The 5,873-nt window shown below is 36.0% G+C and overlaps 1 pseudogene; it reads left to right on the top strand.

The window, feature by feature from the left end:
* The first annotated feature begins 975 nt into the window (after window positions 1–975).
* Window positions 976–2,105, top strand: LOC125024765 (annotated as a pseudogene).
* The last annotated feature ends 3,768 nt before the right edge of the window (window positions 2,106–5,873 follow it).

The following is a 5,873-nucleotide window of genomic DNA, read 5'->3' as shown; positions in this document are numbered from 1 at the left end:
AAATTTGTGCTGTGCAGGTCCGTAGTGAGAAGATATGCAGTGCATAATCTTGTAGGGATGGCGTAATGGCATCAGTGTTGGTAACAAAAATTGTATGGTTCAAGATGAACAAACAATATGATAAAAATATTAATCATAATAATGATGATGACGATAATAGTGATAATATTGACTGTAAATTTATTTAAGAATTTTCATAATATAGAGCTTAGGACATGATGATTATAAAAAAATCATGATGATGATAATTTATTAAATAAGATTAATGATTAGAATAATATTACTAATAGTATGATGTTGATGAAGATGATTGATAATAATAATAATAATAATAATAATAATAATTATAATGATAATAATGATAATGATGTTGATAATGATAATAATAATGGTTAAAAACAATAGTTATAATAATAATAATAATAATAAGAAGTAACAATAATAATAACAATATACTAATATTAGTAGTAGTAATAACAACTGCAAATAAAACACACAATAATATGATAACTGTTATGATGTAATTGTACATGTAAGATATAGGGACAGTAGCAAAACGCTGATAAACAATGGTCATAGTGCTTACGGACGGATTGATAGTATTAATAGTTATACTATAATTTAATGGACGAATAAAACTATGATGGATAATACAAAATTATACAACGATGTCAAGGGAAAATAACAAATCAATCTAACTACAACTACCACTACCATATAGTGATATATTGTTGATAATCAGGTAACCACTGCTACTACTATTGATTGTAATAATGCAACCAAAATGGCATACAACAAGAAATAAGTCGGTATTCATATTCATTTCTTAAATAATATAATAGCAACGGTTATGCTTACTTCCCTTTTCATGTGCAGTAACAATATATTCTGCATTTTCAGGGGGGAAGGCTAAAAGACATCCAACATTGTGTGATGACGAGGACACATGCGCCTTTGTGGTTGACATGCTCCGGCATGGTCAAGGCCGGTTTCGCAGGAGACGACGCCCTCGTTTGCCGTGTTTCCCTCCAATCGTCGGCCGACCCCGCCACCAGTGTGTGCATGGTCGGCATGGTCAGAAGGACGCCTACGTCGGTGATTGAGGCTCTCAGTGCAAGAGAGGATATCTCTGACTCACCTTTACCTATCGAGCACGGTTTATCATCACATTGGGGACGTCATGAGATGAAGATCTGGCATCACTCCTTTCTACAACGAACTCGTGTTGCTCCTGAGGAATCTCCCGTCCTCGCTCACTGAGGTCCTCTCAACCCAAGGCAACCGTGAGAAGATGACACCAATCATGTTTCGAGTCTTTTAGCCCCCTCCCTGCCATGTACCCGTCGCCTCCAGGACCATGTGTCCCTCTACGCCTCAGGTCGACAACATACAGGCCTCGTCTGTGACTCGGGCGATGGCGGTCTCCCACGACGTCCCCGTTTCATAAACGAAGGTTCGCTCTTGCCTCAACGCTATCCTTCGTCTCGGATCTTGCTGGCCGTGATCACACACTCTGTATTTGATGAAAATTCACAGATCTCACCGAACGTGCTATTCATATCACATACCTACCAAGCTGAACGAGAAATCGTCCGGATATTAAGGAGAAGCTGTGCACATTGCCCTCGGATTTTGATGGCGAAATGAACAATGCTGCTGCCTCATTCCTCGATCGATAAGTCTTACGAGCTTCCCGAACGGACAAGTCATTACCATCGAAACGAGCGTTTCCGATGCCGAGGCCCTGTTCCAGCCTTCCTTCTTGGGCATGGAGTCTGCATGGTCTTCCACGAACAATTTCATTGTTCCATCAGAAGGATGCGATATTGATATCAGAAAAAATCTTTTGCGATATAGTTATGTCTGGTGGTACCATACCATTTACCCAGGTATCGCTGACCTGCATGCCAGAGGAAATCACAACTCAGATCTGTCTGGCTCCTTCCACCATCAAGATCAAGATCATTGCTTCCTCCTGAGACGTAATACTCCGTGTGGATCGGGCGGTTCCATCTGCCTCTCTGTCCACCTTCCAGTCCATGGGGTCACAAAGAAGAATAACGAAGAATCTGGACCGTGGCATTGTACATCGAAAGTCTTTCTAAACAAAAATTATTGGCTTCTAATAGACCAATGTCGAAAAAAATAAATAAACCTATACATATTAGGTTAGCTTCATACCTACATTCCCTATCTGTTTAAAAACTGAAGTGGCGAGCGAATAAAATTGTCGTGTGTCAAGAAAAAAAAGGGCTAAGGAGAACAATATATAAATTGTTTATACTTAACAAGAAATTAAAAAAAAATACTAGAGCATGAAAGACAGTTGTGCTATTACTATAGCTCGTGAAAAAATATATTTTTATTTTGATGAAAATATCTTTACAGCATTACTTCATAAAAATGTTGTTGGACCTTATAGAGAATAATAAACATCAACGGAGTATGGGAAATCGAGTATCAGAAGATTTTGCAGCAGTATTCGTGAAGTTCCGCCTTGTTGAAGACAATTTCCGTCATATCCATTAGTTTTTAATTACCCGAAGATCCCTTCACAAGAGTCTCTAGGAATTCTTCTTGAATCACCCCCTGAATTATCAAGCAAAAGAGTATTTATGCTCTTCTTAACATTGTTTTACTTACTGGATATCAAATAGGTTATATGGTTGAAGTATAATGTAATGTGAAAAAACGCTCCTTATTGGTCAACGGTTAATTAATGTTTGTTTCAAAAAAACAATGAACAAAAAGAAAATTAAAAACATACAAAGATCTAGTCACGTCCTAGTGAAAACGAACGTGCCATGGAAACCTACGGACTCTACCCATCATGTTTGTTTATTTGTCCTTGTTTCAATGGTTTCCCCCCTGCTATAACTTAAGTGTATGTACTTGCAACTTATAAATGAGCATCTTGGAACTCTATCCAATTCACCATGAATACTACACTATGGACGATTCCTGGCAGTCTGGGAGCAGAGCAGAATGCGCTTTGTTATATAAAAACAATATTTGAGCCCCATGAATTCTAGAAAGGTTCATGACTAATCATACAGATTAGCAAAGTCAGGCCGTGTGACAAAACAAAGTGTGGGGTACCTCTTCTAGGATTTTGTACATCATTAAAGCTTCCTTCAAAGAAGACTTGCTGAGTTTGATTAATTCTAACACCCTAAAGCAGTGAGCATTAAGCACTATTACCGGTTTCACGCAAATTCATTCATTCCATTGGGGTTTATATAAACAAGAACATAGCAGTGAGTTAATTGTGACGCAAGATCACAAGTGGCAGTCAGTACAGGTTTTGTAATGTCGAAGAAACTAAGTGTAAGCTGTGTAATGAAGAATATAAGCGAACACTTGCACATTATATCCAGAGCCATGTGTTACAGGCTTTTCATCATACCGCCTAGCATAAGGTACTGGAGAACTGGTAACATTATATCATCTGATGTCTTAGAAGTTATACTTTATGTTTGTAGTCCTATATTTGGAATATGACAACATAAGACAATTAATGTTTATAAACCTAAAATTTCAAATACAATACCATAATTTTTCTGTAATTTAAGCCCATGCATCAAAATGTTACATAGCTAGCCCACGCCTGTGCAGTTGGCAGGGATGGTAAAATTAAAAGACTAAACTAAACTAAAATTCCATTGTTATTTTAACAAAACCAATATTCTCGACATACTAAATATATATATATATATATAATATATATATATATAATAATATAATATATATATATATACACACATATATATATATTATTATATATATATATTATATATATATCTATTATATATATATTTATATTATAATTCACACACACACACATACACAACACACACCACACAATATATATAATATATTAATACAAATATGTATATATATGCATTTCTTTACTTTTATTTGTATGTGTATATGTCTATATATGTGCTTATAACTTATCAAATGCATACACACCACACACACGACACACACACACTCGTCTAATTTTTATATATGTAACTATCGTTCTTAATATTTGTCACATCATTCATGTCAAAACAAAGCTCGTTTATTTATCACATATGACCATAAAAGGACCAAGGTGACTGTTAGCGGCTTAGATTATGATACCGAGACCATGTAAAAAGAAAGAGATAATAAAAAGGGAGGAACACTCAGAGATGGAGGTTGCCGTTACAGCCTGAAAAAAACACCAGTGAATTTCAGGCTTCGTTAATTTGTTTAATAAGTGCATTCCGTAGTTTTTTGGCAACAGCTTTAGAAACTCTTTATACTCGGGAATCAAATCAAAGGTTTAAAAATAAAAAGTAAGAACTTTGCTTCGTTATTCTTTTTATATAATATTTCCTCTGAATAGTGTGTTATTACTGTTTTTATTTTATGCCCTTTCAAAAAATGTTACAATATAAAATTTACATTACTAGTAAGAGATTAAGGAGCTTGCTTTTTGGTGTATAAAAATATTTGTCTTATGGAAGATACTTAACGATTCGATGGATGACTTCTACATCTATACTGTTATACCTATATAATCAATTTCAGTTATTTCGCGATGAGCCATAATCTGGAATCAAGGATATGAATACCCTTGGTTTTTTTTTTTTTATAGGCTGCTCTTCGATTCGACTTATATGTAGAAGACGAAGCTTCGCCTTGTAATGGTTCCTGATATGACCAAAACCAGCTTCAGCCACTCGACGTCCCCCCCATCCACATCAGCACACACCACACAAACACACACACCACACACACAAACCACAACTCACACTCTACAAAAACACACCAGGGTGTGTGATGGTCGGCTGGGGTCAGAGGGACGATTACGTCATGAAGAGGTCCAGGCCTGGAGATATTATCCTTACCTGTGAAATATCCTGTGCTGTTGTGGTGCAGCGGTGCGACCTTTCGGTACCGATCTCGTTAAAGCAATCTTGCTGACCTGCGTTCCAATCTCGCGACATTGGATGGTAACCGGTCATTTCCTTGCAAATAGCTGGTATTTATAAGCAAAATATAACAGAAGCAGTTAATACCAGAATATCTATTGCTACAAATGGAATAAAACCAAAATTTATTATTTAATAATTATACCAGTATACCCACAGCTTGTGACGACACCGCCGATTGAGGCTCAATACTACCGCAGAGAAGATGGCATCCCCAAAACCATTCCAAGTTGCTGTGTCCCTTTCAGACATTGGTTGCGTTTGCCAATGGTCGCCGTCCATTCAAGCAATGGTGTTCTCACATGGATCCTGTATCGGAAGGACTCAATATTCCCTTGTCATTCTACTAGATCGTCCAAAGTTACATCGGTGCGATTTAGGAAGTTTCTGATCTGATTCATTGACCGTTCGTTCGAGATTCCCGGCGGCCGTGTCATAGAGTCTGGAACGAATGTGTCCGATTCCTAATTCTGTACCGCCTATTTATCCACTATATATAGATATATATATATAGGAATATGCTTTATATAAATACACACACACATTTCACGCTATTGAGTATATTTTATATATATTATGATATATATTTTTTTATATTTATATATATATATTTTTTACACGTGTACAAATGTATACACACACACCATATACAGGGTACACACACACAAACACATTTATATATATATCTCAAATTATTATATATAGAGGTATAAGGTATATATGTTGTATATATATGTATACTTTGGTATATCCATACATTATATTGTGCTGGTATAAGTTTGTGCGTTTCTTTTTGTATTTGGAACAGAAATTCTTATTAACATGTACATGATTTAGTAGAAGCGTACAAAAGTTAGCACGAGCATACGGGTCAGATCCGCACTGATTTTTTTGTATATCTACTTTATA

Source organism: Penaeus chinensis, unplaced genomic scaffold (assembly GCF_019202785.1).
Source record: "Penaeus chinensis breed Huanghai No. 1 unplaced genomic scaffold, ASM1920278v2 CTG_45, whole genome shotgun sequence".
Classification (NCBI taxonomy): domain Eukaryota; kingdom Metazoa; phylum Arthropoda; class Malacostraca; order Decapoda; family Penaeidae; genus Penaeus; species Penaeus chinensis.
Note: the sequence above shows the minus strand (reverse complement) of the source record. Positions and strands in the feature narration are given on the sequence as shown.